The sequence below is a fragment of the Parasteatoda tepidariorum genome, chromosome 7, assembly GCF_982258835.1.
Source record: "Parasteatoda tepidariorum strain Cologne lab strain chromosome 7, Ptep-v5.0, whole genome shotgun sequence".
NCBI classification, from domain to species: Eukaryota; Metazoa; Arthropoda; class Arachnida; order Araneae; family Theridiidae; genus Parasteatoda; species Parasteatoda tepidariorum.
The window spans coordinates 8755374-8769543 of NC_141761.1; the positions used below are offsets into that span (position 1 = coordinate 8755374).

The following is a 14170-nucleotide window of genomic DNA, read 5'->3' on the forward strand; positions in this document are numbered from 1 at the left end:
AGCCAACAATAAGGCTTTCACAAATCTAAATAATTAATAATAGCATATTTTAACTAATTATACTTGTAATTTATACATTTTATTTAAAATAAGAACTCATTACTACTGTTAAATGTATTTTTTAATTCATTTTTTTTGGCCAGAAAAACTATTAAAAGCCAGAAAACTAAAAACTTATATGTCAATTTTTTAAAATCATTTAACAGATTGATTTTCTTTAATTCAGGATGTTAAGTTATTAACATTAAAATATAAATATTCTTCACTTCTACTTACAAGCCCCTTATATTGCTTACTGTCCCCCATAATTCACAATGAGATAGCCCCAAAATAGCCCTTAGTAAGTGACCCTGATCAAGCAGGTTTTAGCGTCATTATTCGAATAACTTCATTATTTGGCAAAAGGGCCGAATATTTGTTACATCCCTAATATGAATAATGATTAGTCTAAAAGCTACTTAAAAATCACAGTACAGAAAATGAATACAATTTTCAACACACCAAAAACAAAAATCCATTTGTTTAAAAGAGAAATATTAAGAATGCATACTTTATAACCAAAAGTTAAATCCATCCGGTGATGAAGTGGCTCAGATACATGAGAACTTTCTAAAACATTTCTATGCTTTGCCACAAAATCTTCTGGACTATCACACCACCATAGAATGCCAAGATCATTTAAATCTGAGTGAATAGAATTAAAAATCAGAAGATCGGAAAAAAATTCTGGTACACATTCACCTGGTGTCCATTCCTGCAAAAGAATAAAAAGTTAGAATGAGAAACTGTATTGCAGTGGAAAGTTAACAGTGAATCTAAACATGTAATGACTATAATCATATAATTTTTCTTTAATCCCATAACAGAGAAGATTAATTCTTAATGATACCTTTAGTTAGAGTGTCTACCAAGAGGTCAGTAAGTAAACATTTAAAATTAAACTGTAATAAGCATCAAGGGTTTATTCACTCATAAAATAATCTAAATATATAACTGAACACATATTTATTACATCATAACTATCAATATATGTGTTTTTATCTCAGTTTTCTGGCATAATGTTTTTTTAATAATTTTTGTATCTTTTATCTCAATGAGAAAAAAAGGGTGTCCACAATAAAAAACAGAAGAAAAGAAAATGTTCTTTAAAAGGTTATTTTTAGACAGAAATAAAAATTCACTTTCTTCTACTGTCCTTTCTTTATTAATGATTACTACATTCAAAGGGTTTTGACTATCAACTTATCATTATTTTGTCTTATCTTCCAACCTGATTTAAGTAATTAACTAAAAAACAGAATTCACAGTATTGTTGCTTCATAATTATTACAAGATGAGAAAAACGCAGGAGGGTGCTATTTTATAAATTACTAAAAAAGAGAGGTTGATTCTATAAAACACAGTAATTCGATGTTGTAAATCTGATTATCAAAAAATTATTTTATAAAACATATTTTAAAGTTTAAAAAATCCTTGAAAAAAGTGGATAATTTATTTGTTTTTAGAATTTCACTTTTTCTTTACAAAATTTATATAACTTCAAAGTCTTTATTTCTTATAATTAAATATTATGCTTCTTTTCAAAAGTTAACAGAGAGTTTTTTAACAAAATTCTATGACCGATAAACAACATTCCCTCTCATTTTCATCGAGCAACATGGATAATATTTCATTGGGAGTGAGCAAATAAAAATAAGCTAGCAATTTGCTTTTGAAAAACAAATGACAAAAGATCCTTAAATTAAAATATTTAACATAAATTATGGTTACACATAAATAAAATTTGTCACCTTGTTTTATTCATTTTCTTCTGCATTTATTTGACAAAGTTCAAACAAAACTCAAAGTTTGATGCACCATTGTTTAAATTTTTAAAATAACGACTACAAGCAAAGTAGTTTACATTTTATGTTTACTCTCAATGAAGTAAATTATTGGAATAACTTTTGAGTGGTAAATGATTTGTAACTGAAAATCTGAAATTTTTAAAAAAATAAACAAACTATGTTTAATTTAAGTAGCATCATCTAAGAAAAAAGTATTATTGCTATATTATATACATAAATTAGTCATATTTCACAAAAATAAAAAACTTCAATTATTTAACTCTGCAAACAAAACTTAAAAAAATTAAAAATTTGTCTCTGACAACTAAAATAAAGTTAGCTGAATAAACTTTTATTTGCAAGAATTTTTGACTGAGAACAATTTAATCAATGTAGTATACAAGGTGTGACAAAACTAATGGTTTTTACTCTAAAGGGTAAAAGAATTTAAGAAAGAAAAAAACTTTCAACACACAAGGTGGGCTCAAAAACCAAAGGGCAATATGAAAGAGGGTCATTCTTGAGAAAAAGGGAAAATATAGTAAACAATTTTTTATTCTCGATTGTCAAGAAATCTTGGTTCTTTATTAGTTAGGAATATTTACTGGAAAAAATTTATTGAAAAAAAGAATAAAGCCGAAACAAATTGAATGAAATGGGTGAAACTAAAAATGGCCAAATAGAATTGTTTAGCAATCCGTTCCTACATAAACATATTTGAATTTAAATAAATTACAATTTAATACAATAACAGAAAGTTTAATTTTTTTACATTTCTTTTTTTAAATAACTATACTTGTATTATTAAAGTTTTATGCAAAATTATAAAACCTTTATAACATCGAATTTAAGAGTCGGTTTGAGTACTATTCATATTTCAAAGTATTTGATTATAAAAATTACTATACTATTTACGATATCAAAACACGATTTGTAGTAAAAAATACAATAAGCATGGTATACCACTAAAAGATTAAATTAGTTCCATGACTAATTTAAAAATTTAGTGGGTGGAAATAAAACTAACCAACGAGTAACCAAGTATATAGCTTCATCAAAAGCATGCTGCTTAATGTTCTTTAAAAGAATTCCCAAGAGACGAAGAATTTTTTAAATGAGGTTCATTCTTCATAGTCTTTTAAAAAATAGAAAATTTAAATCTCATTTCTCGAAGCTTATAGAAAAAACAAACAATTAAATTTTCCGTCAAATTTGTTTTGATTACGAAGTTTCTGACTTTCTATTTCTGTTACATGAATTCTTTAATCTTAAATCATATGATCAGCCTGAAATAAAACATCTAGCTCACCTGTTGCTTAACCTCAAGAGACATTCTCATTGTTTAAGAAAAATTCGCGAATGGGAGACAGAGATTTGAAGCAAAACCTGGTAAATGAAATCTTTTAGCGGGAAAGGCAAAAACAAAACACTTGAGTACTAAAAAAGGCAGAGAAAATATGTATTAAAAGTTTTTCAGACTAGCCATCACAGTTTGGTTGTTGTTGTTAATTTACGTCGCACTAGAGCTGCAGAATGGGCTATTGGCGACGGTCTGGGAGACATCCCGGAGGATGATCCGAAGACATGCCATCACAATTTTGATCCTCTGCGGAGGGGATGGCACCCCCGCTTCGGTAGCCCGACGACCTGCGCGCGAAGTCGAGCACTTTACGGTAGCACAGTTTAACGAGGACCAATACCGCACATCCTCGGTCCCTACGCAGACTGATCCAAGTGGTCACCCGCTTACTGACCGCAGCTAGCGATGTCAATTTGCAATTTAACTCCTTGTGGAGAGGGGGTTAGTTAGTTTCCAAGACACTGATTGAGATCATAGATTCGCGTGCTTTTTGACAGCCCTTTCAAAGTAAGCATAGTAGCCAGACTTCGCTGTCCTAAAGATTACAGAAGATAGAAGATTAAAGAGAATGACATAAATTATTACTTTTTATTTTTTAATAATAAAAATATATTACCTATAAATTGTAATTTATCTTTTCTTTGAAGAGGGAAATACCTTTGAAGAGTCACTCCAGGACTTGTTTAGAACATTAATACAAAAAAAATTCAAAAATATGATGTATAATTATTACAAAAAATGAAGAAAACTATTGAAACTTAAAATCTAAAAATTGTGAACAGGATCCTGTTCACAATTTTCACTGCATTCGAATGCAGTTGGTAAAGCTGTGTGGCAAGTTAGATTTGTTGTCCCGGGGGCCATGGGTTCGAAACCCTGTGACGGTCGACATACAAATCTTTTCTTTTTATATATATTATTTTTTTAAATATATTTTTTGATATTTTAACGCGAATCAAGTGATCTGCAAATACAAAAAAAAAAACAATTTTTTCTTCGAGAAATAGCAAATAATAGCTAATAAACGGCTAAATTTTGCATAATTTTTATTTATATATTTATTTTAATTTTAACTTCTTATATTTTTAACTATATTTTTAACTTCTTTTCAATATTTTAAAGCGAATAAAATCTTCTATATGCGAAAAGAAATATTTTTCTTTGTTAAAGAGCGAATAATGGCTGAAAAAAGGACAGAAGTCATATCAGGAGGCACGCACACATCACACCCCGCAAATCACTATAATATTAACCTATAAATTTCAAACTCCGCCCAAAATTAGAATTTATTGTATCGAACAAATGTACTGAAGGATTTTTTTATAGACTGATTAGTGGGCCCACAAAGGGCCAAAATAAGTTTTGTTTACTAACCGGGAGAAGGTGTTTTAAGCTAAATATTCGCGGGGTAGCCATGTGAAGAATGGCGCAGTTGGTAAACCTGCGTGGCAGGCTAGATTTGTTGTCCCGGGGGGCATGGGTTCGAAACTCTGCGATGGTCGACATTCAAATTTTTTCTTTTTTGTTATATTCTTTTTTTAATATATTTTTTGATATTTTAACGTGAATCAAGTGTTCTGTATATACAAAATAACTATTTTTTCTTTGGGAAATAGCGAATAATAGCTAATAAACGGATAAATTTCGGAAAATTTTTATTTATTTATTTATTTTAATTTATATTATTTTTTTTAACTTCTTTTCAATATTTTAAAGCGAATAAAGTGTTCTATATGTGAAAAGAAATATTTTTCTTTGTTAAAGAGCGAATAACGGCTGAAAAAGGGACAAAAGTCATATCAGGAGGCACGCACACATCACACCCCGTAACTCCCTATAATATTAACCTATAAATTTCAAACTCCGCCGAAAATTAGAATTTATTGTATCGAACAATAGTACAGAAGAATTTTTTTATAGACCGATTAGTGGGCCCACAAAGGGCCAAAATAAGTTTTGTTTACTAACCGGGAGAAGGTGTTTTAAGCTAAATATTCGCAGGGTTGCCATGTGAAGCATGGCGCAGTTGGTAACGCTGTGTGGCAAGAAAGATTTGTTGTCCCGGGGACCATGGGTTCGAAACCCTGCGACGGTCGACATTCAAATTTTTTCTTTTTTCTTATTTTCTTTTTTTATTATATTTTTTGATATTTTAACGTGAATCAAGTGTTCTGTATATACAAAATAACTATTTTTTCTTTGGGAAATAGCGAATAATAACTAATGAACGGATAAATTTCGGATAATGTTTATTTATTTATTTATTTTAATTTATATTATTTTTTTTAAACTTCTTTTCAATATTTTAAAATGAATAAAGTCTTTTATATGCGAAAAGAAATATTTTTCTTTGTTAAAGAGAGAATAATGGCTGAAAATGGGACAGAAGTCATATCAGGAGGCACGCACACATCACACCCCGTAACTCCCTATAATATTAACCTATAAATTTCAAACTCCGCCGAAAATTAGAATTTATTGTATCGAACAATTGTACTGAAGAATTTTTTTATAGACCAATTAGTCGGCCCACAAAGGGCCAGAATAAGTTTTGTTTACTAACCGGGAGAAGGTGTTTTAAGCTAAATATTCGCGGGGAAGCCATGTGAAGCATGGCGTAGTTGGTAAAGCTGTGTGGCAAGTTAGATTTGTTGTCCCGGGGGGCATGGGCTCAAAACTCTGCGACGGTCGACATTCAAATTTTTTTCTTTTTTGTTATATTCTTTTTTAATATATTTTTTGATATTTTAACGTGAATCAAGTGTTCTGTATGTAAAAAAAAAATTTTTTTCTTTGGGAAATAGCGATTAATAGCTAATAAACGGATAATTTTTATTTATTTATTTATTTTAATTTATATATTTTTTTAAGCTTCTTTTCAATATTTTAAAGCGAATGAAGTCTTCTATATGCGAAAAGAAATATTTTTCTTTGTTAAAGAGGGAATAATGGCTGCAAAAGGGACAAAAGTCATATCAGGAGGCACGCACACATCACACCCCGTAACTCCCTATAATATTAACCTATAAATTTCAAACTCCGCCCAAAATTAGAATTTATTGTATCGAACAATTGTACTGAAGGATTTTTTTATAGACCGATTAGTGGGCCCACAAAGGGCCAAAATAAGTTTTGTTTACTAACCGGGAGAAGGTGTTTTAAGCTAAATATTCGCGGGGTAGCCATGTAAAGCACGGCGCAGTTGGAAAACCTGTGTGGCAAGCTAGATTTGTTGTCCCGGGGGGCATGGGTTCGAAACTCTGCGATGGTCGACATTCAAATTTTTTCTTTTTCGTTATCTTCTTTTTTTAATATATTTTTTGATATTTTAACGTGAATCAAGTGTTCTGTATATACAAAATAACTATTTTTTCTTTGGGAAATAGCGAATAATAACTAATGAACGGATAAATTTCGGATAATGATTATTTATTTATTTATTTTAATTTATATTATTTTTTTTAAACTTCTTTTCAATATTTTAAAACGAATAAAGTCTTTTATATGCGAAAAGAAATATTTTTCTTTGTTAAAGAGCGAATAATGGCTGAAAATGGGACAGAAGTCATATCAGGAGGCACGCACACATCACACCCCGTAACTCCCTATAATATTAACCTATAAATTTCAAACTCCGCCGAAAATTAGAATTTATTGTATCGAACAATTGTAATGAAGAATTTTTTTATAGACCAATTAGTCGGCCCACAAAGGGCCAGAATAAATTTTGTTTACTAACCGGGAAAAGGTGTTTTAAGCTAAATATTCGCGGCGAAGGTATGTGAAGCATGGCGCAGTTGGTAAAGCTGTGTGGCAAGGTAGATTTGTTGTCCCTCCGGGCATGGGTTCGAAACTCTGCGACGGTCGACATTCAAATTTTTTCTTTTTTCTTATATTCTTTTTTAAATATATTTTTTCATATTTTAACGTTAATCAAGTGTTATGTATATAAAAAAAAAACATTTTTTTTCTCGAAATAGCGAACAATAGCTAATAAACGGAGAAATTTCGGATAATTTTTATTTATTTATTTATTTTGAATTATATATATTTTTTAACTTCTTTTCAATATTTTAAATCGAATAAAGTGTTCTGTATGCGAAAAGAAATATTTTTCTTTGTTAAAGAGCGAATAATGGCTGAAAAATGGACAGAAGTTATATCAGGAGGCACACACACATCACACCCCGTACCTCCCTATAATATTGACCTATAAATTTCAAACTCCGCCCAAAATTAGAAATTAATGTTTCAAACAATTGTACCGAAAGATTTTTTTATAGACCGATTAGTGGGCCCACAAAGGGCCAAAATAAGTTTTGTTTAATAACCGGGAGAAGGTGTTTTAAGCTAAATATTCGCGGGGTAGCCATGTGAAGCATGGCGCAGTTGGTAAACCTGCGTGGCAAGAAAGATTTGTTGTCCCGGGGACCATGGGTTCGAAACCCTGCGACGGTCGACATTCAAATTTTTTCTTTTTTCTTATTTTCTTTTTTATTATATTTTTTGATATTTTAACGTGAATCAAGTGTTCTGTATATTAAAAAAAACAATTTTTTCTTTGGGAAATAGCGATTAATAGCTAATAAACGGATAAATTTCGGATAACTTTTATTTATTTATTTATTTTAAATTATGTATTTTTTTTAAACTTCTTTTCAATATTCTAAAGCGAATAAAGTCTTCTATACGCGAAAAGAAATATTTTTCTTTGTTAAAGAGTGAATAATGGCTGAAAAAGGGACAAAAGTCATATCAGGAGGCACGCACACATCACACCCCGTAACTCCCTATAATATTAACCTATAAATTTCAAACTCCGCCGAAAATTAGAATTTATTGTATCGAACAATTGTACTGAAGAATTTTTTTATAGACCAATTAATGGGCCCACAAAGGGCCAGAATAAGTTTTGTTTACTAACCGGGAGAAGGTGTTTTAAGCTAAATATTCGCGGGGAAGCGATGTGAAGCATGGCGTAGTTGGTAAAGCTGTGTGGCAAGTTAGATTTGTTGTCCCGGGGGGTATGGGCTCGAAACTCTGCGACGGTCGACATTCAAATTTTTTTCTTTTTTGTTATATTCTTTTTTAATGTATTTTTTGATATTTTAACGTGAATCAAGTGTTCTGTATGCAAAAAAAATTTTTTTTTCTTTGGGAAATAGCAATTAATAGCTAATAAACGGAAAATTTTTTATTTATTTATTTATTTTAATTTATATATTTTTTTAAGCTTCTTTTCAATATTTTAAAGCGAATGAAGTCTTCTATATGCGAAAAGAAATATTTTTCTTTGTTAAAGAGGGAATAATGGCTGCAAAAGGGACAAAAGTCATATCAGGAGGCACGCACACATCACACCCCGTAACTCCCTATAATATTAACCTATAAATTTCAAACTCCGCCCAAAATTAGAATTTATTGTATCGAACAATTGTACTGAAGGATTTTTTTATAGACCGATTAGTGGGCCCACAAAGGGCCAAAATAAGTTTTGTTTACTAACCGGGAGAAGGTGTTTTAAGCTAAATATTCGCGGGGTAGCCATGTAAAGCACGGCGCAGTTGGAAAACCTGTGTGGCAAGCTAGATTTGTTGTCCCGGGGGGCATGGGTTCGAAACTCTGCGATGGTCGACATTCAAATTTTTTCTTTTTCGTTATCTTCTTTTTTTAATATATTTTTTGATATTTTAACGTGAATCAAGTGTTCTGTATATACAAAATAACTATTTTTTCTTTGGGAAATAGCGAATAATAACTAATGAACGGATAAATTTCGGATAATGATTATTTATTTATTTATTTTAATTTATATTATTTTTTTTAAACTTCTTTTCAATATTTTAAAACGAATAAAGTCTTTTATATGCGAAAAGAAATATTTTTCTTTGTTAAAGAGCGAATAATGGCTGAAAATGGGACAGAAGTCATATCAGGAGGCACGCACACATCACACCCCGTAACTCCCTATAATATTAACCTATAAATTTCAAACTCCGCCGAAAATTAGAATTTATTGTATCGAACAATTGTAATGAAGAATTTTTTTATAGACCAATTAGTCGGCCCACAAAGGGCCAGAATAAATTTTGTTTACTAACCGGGAAAAGGTGTTTTAAGCTAAATATTCGCGGCGAAGGTATGTGAAGCATGGCGCAGTTGGTAAAGCTGTGTGGCAAGGTAGATTTGTTGTCCCTCCGGGCATGGGTTCGAAACTCTGCGACGGTCGACATTCAAATTTTTTCTTTTTTCTTATATTCTTTTTTAAATATATTTTTTCATATTTTAACGTTAATCAAGTGTTCTGTATATAAAAAAAAAACATTTTTTTTCTCGAAATAGCGAACAATAGCTAATAAACGGAGAAATTTCGGATAATTTTTATTTATTTATTTATTTTGAATTATATATATTTTTTAACTTCTTTTCAATATTTTAAATCGAATAAAGTGTTCTGTATGCGAAAAGAAATATTTTTCTTTGTTAAAGAGCGAATAATGGCTGAAAAATGGACAGAAGTTATATCAGGAGGCACACACACATCACACCCCGTACCTCCCTATAATATTGACCTATAAATTTCAAACTCCGCCCAAAATTAGAAATTAATGTTTCAAACAATTGTACCGAAAGATTTTTTTATAGACCGATTAGTGGGCCCACAAAGGGCCAAAATAAGTTTTGTTTAATAACCGGGAGAAGGTGTTTTAAGCTAAATATTCGCGGGGTAGCCATGTGAAGCATGGCGCAGTTGGTAAACCTGCGTGGCAAGAAAGATTTGTTGTCCCGGGGACCATGGGTTCGAAACCCTGCGACGGTCGACATTCAAATTTTTTCTTTTTTCTTATTTTCTTTTTTATTATATTTTTTGATATTTTAACGTGAATCAAGTGTTCTGTATATTAAAAAAAACAATTTTTTCTTTGGGAAATAGCGATTAATAGCTAATAAACGGATAAATTTCGGATAACTTTTATTTATTTATTTATTTTAAATTATGTATTTTTTTTAAACTTCTTTTCAATATTCTAAAGCGAATAAAGTCTTCTATACGCGAAAAGAAATATTTTTCTTTGTTAAAGAGTGAATAATGGCTGAAAAAGGGACAAAAGTCATATCAGGAGGCACGCACACATCACACCCCGTAACTCCCTATAATATTAACCTATAAATTTCAAACTCCGCCGAAAATTAGAATTTATTGTATCGAACAATTGTACTGAAGAATTTTTTTATAGACCAATTAATGGGCCCACAAAGGGCCAGAATAAGTTTTGTTTACTAACCGGGAGAAGGTGTTTTAAGCTAAATATTCGCGGGGAAGCGATGTGAAGCATGGCGTAGTTGGTAAAGCTGTGTGGCAAGTTAGATTTGTTGTCCCGGGGGGTATGGGCTCGAAACTCTGCGACGGTCGACATTCAAATTTTTTTCTTTTTTGTTATATTCTTTTTTAATGTATTTTTTGATATTTTAACGTGAATCAAGTGTTCTGTATGCAAAAAAAATTTTTTTTTCTTTGGGAAATAGCAATTAATAGCTAATAAACGGAAAATTTTTTATTTATTTATTTATTTTAATTTATATATTTTTTTAAGCTTCTTTTCAATATTTTAAAGCGAATGAAGTCTTCTATATGCGAAAAGAAATATTTTTCTTTGTTAAAGAGGGAATAATGGGTGCAAAAGGGACAAAAGTCATATCAGGAGGCACGCACACAACACACCCCGTAACTCCCTATAATATTAACCTATAAATTTCAAACTCCGCCCAAAATTAGAATTTATTGTATCGAACAATTGTACTGAAGGATTTTTTTATAGACCGATTAGTGGGCCCACAAAGGGCCAAAATAGGTTTTGTTTACTAACCGGGAGAAGGTGTTTTAAGCTAAATATTTGCGGGGTAGCCATGTGAAGCATGACGCAGTTGGTAAACCTGCGTGGCAATCTAGATTTGTTGTCCCGGGGGGCATGGGTTCGAATCTCTGCGACGGTCGACATTCAAATTTTTTCTTTTTTGTTATAGTCTTTATTTAATATATTTTTTGATATTTTAACGTAAATCAAGTGTTCTGTATATAAAAATTTTTTTTCTTTTCTTTGGGAAATAGCGATTAATAGCTAATAAACGGATAATTTTTATTTATTTATTTATTTTAATTTATGTATTTTTTAAGCTTCTTTTCAATATTTTAAAGCGAATGAAGTCTTCTATATGCGAAAAGAAATATTTTTCTTTGTTAAAGAGGGAATAATGGCTGCAAAAGGGACAAAAGTCATATCAGGAGGCACGCACACATCACACCCCGTAACTCCCTATAATATTAACCTATAAATTTCAAACTCCGCCCAAAATTAGAATTTATTGTATCGAACAATTGTACTGAAGGACTTTTTTATAGACCGATTAGTGGGCCCACACAAAGAACCAAAATAAGTTTTGTTTACTAACCGGGAGAAGGTGTTTTAAGCTAAATATTCGCGGTGTAGCCATGTGAAGCATGGCGCAGTTGGTAAACCTGCGTCGCAAGCTAGATTTGTTGTCCCGGGGGGCATGGGTTCGAATCTCTGCGACGGTCGACATTCAAATTTTTTCTTTTTTGTTATAGTCTTTTTTTAATATATTTTTTGATATTTTAACGTAAATCAAGTGTTCTGTATATAAAATTTTTTTTTCTTTTCTTTGGGAAATAGCGATTAATAGCTAATAAACGGATAATTTTTATTTATTTATTTATTTTAATTTATGTATTTTTTTAAGCTTCTTTTCAATATTTTAAAGCGAATGAAGTCTTCTATATGCGAAAAGAAATATTTTTCTTTGTTAAAGAGGGAATAATGGCTGCAAAAGGGACAAAAGTCATATCAGGAGGCACGCACACATCACACCCCGTAACTCCCTATAATATTAACCTATAAATTTCAAACTCCGCCCAAAATTAGAATTTATTGTATCGAACAATTGTACTGAAGGACTTTTTTATAGACCGATTAGTGGGCCCACACAAAGAACCAAAATAGGTTTTGTTTACTAACCGGGAGAAGGTGTTTTAAGCTAAATATTCGCGGTGTAGCCATGTGAAGCATGGCGCAGTTGGTAAACCTGCGTCGCAAGCTAGATTTGTTGTCCCGGGGGGCATGGGTTCGAATCTCTGCGACGGTCGACATTCAAATTTTTTCTTTTTTGTTATAGTCTTTTTTTAATATATTTTTTGATATTTTAACGTAAATCAAGTGTTCTGTATATAAAATTTTTTTTTCTTTTCTTTGGGAAATAGCGATTAATAGCTAATAAACGGATAATTTTTATTTATTTATTTATTTTAATTTATGTATTTTTTTAAGCTTCTTTTCAATATTTTAAAGCGAATGAAGTCTTCTATATGCGAAAAGAAATATTTTTCTTTGTTAAAGAGGGAATAATGGCTGCAAAAGGGACAAAAGTCATATCAGGAGGCACGCACACATCACACCCCGTAACTCCCTATAATATTAACCTATAAATTTCAAACTCCGCCCAAAATTAGAATTTATTGTATCGAACAATTGTACTGAAGGACTTTTTTATAGACCGATTAGTGGGCCCACACAAAGAACCAAAATAAGTTTTGTTTACTAACCGGGAGAAGGTGTTTTAAGCTAAATATTCGCGGTGTAGCCATGTGAAGCATGGCGCAGTTGGTAAACCTGCGTCGCAAGCTAGATTTGTTGTCCCGGGGGGCATGGGTTCGAATCTCTGCGACGGTCGACATTCAAATTTTTTCTTTTTTGTTATAGTCTTTTTTTAATATATTTTTTGATATTTTAACGTAAATCAAGTGTTCTGTATATAAAATTTTTTTTTCTTTTCTTTGGGAAATAGCGATTAATAGCTAATAAACGGATAATTTTTATTTATTTATTTATTTTAATTTATGTATTTTTTTAAGCTTCTTTTCAATATTTTAAAGCGAATGAAGTCTTCTATATGCGAAAAGAAATATTTTTCTTTGTTAAAGAGGGAATAATGGCTGCAAAAGGGACAAAAGTCATATCAGGAGGCACGCACACATCACACCCCGTAACTCCCTATAATATTAACCTATAAATTTCAAACTCCGCCCAAAATTAGAATTTATTGTATCGAACAATTGTACTGAAGGACTTTTTTATAGACCGATTAGTGGGCCCACACAAAGAACCAAAATAAGTTTTGTTTACTAACCGGGAGAAGGTGTTTTAAGCTAAATATTCGCGGTGTAGCCATGTGAAGCATGGCGCAGTTGGTAAACCTGCGTCGCAAGCTAGATTTGTTGTCCCGGGGGGCATGGGTTCGAATCTCTGCGACGGTCGACATTCAAATTTTTTCTTTTTTGTTATAGTCTTTTTTTAATATATTTTTTGATATTTTAACGTAAATCAAGTGTTCTGTATATAAAATTTTTTTTTCTTTTCTTTGGGAAATAGCGATTAATAGCTAATAAACGGATAATTTTTATTTATTTATTTATTTTAATTTATGTATTTTTTTAAGCTTCTTTTCAATATTTTAAAGCGAATGAAGTCTTCTATATGCGAAAAGAAATATTTTTCTTTGTTAAAGAGGGAATAATGGCTGCAAAAGGGACAAAAGTCATATCAGGAGGCACGCACACATCACACCCCGTAACTCCCTATAATATTAACCTATAAATTTCAAACTCCGCCCAAAATTAGAATTTATTGTATCGAACAATTGTACTGAAGGACTTTTTTATAGACCGATTAGTGGGCCCACAAAGAGCCAAAATAAGTTTTGTTTACTAACCGGGAGAATGTGTTTTAAGCTAAATATTCGCGGTGTAGCCATGTGAAGCATGGCGCAGTTGGTAAACCTGCGTCGCAAGCTAGATTTGTTGTCCCGGGGGGCATGGGTTCGAATCTCTGCGACGGTCGACATTCAAATTTTTTCTTTTTTGTTATAGTCTTTTTTTAATATATTTTTTGATATTTTAACGTAAATCAAG

General features: G+C 31.2%; 1 protein-coding gene across 5 annotated transcripts in view; it reads right to left on the reverse strand.

Annotated features, from left to right (window-relative positions):
* The window catches only part of LOC107440777 (mitochondrial potassium channel ATP-binding subunit), a 546992-nt gene extending 543918 nt beyond the window's left edge, over nucleotides 1–3074 (reverse strand). For all 5 annotated transcript variants that reach the window (XR_015435251.1, XR_015435250.1, XM_087167258.1 and 2 more), the window contains exons 1-2: nucleotides 2854–3074; nucleotides 551–754 (exon numbers count right to left, since the gene is read on the reverse strand). The gene's annotated coding sequence lies outside the window, so the exon portion shown is untranslated. The remainder of the gene's footprint in view (nucleotides 1–550; nucleotides 755–2853) is intronic.
* Between the last annotated feature and the right edge of the window lie 11096 nt (nucleotides 3075–14170).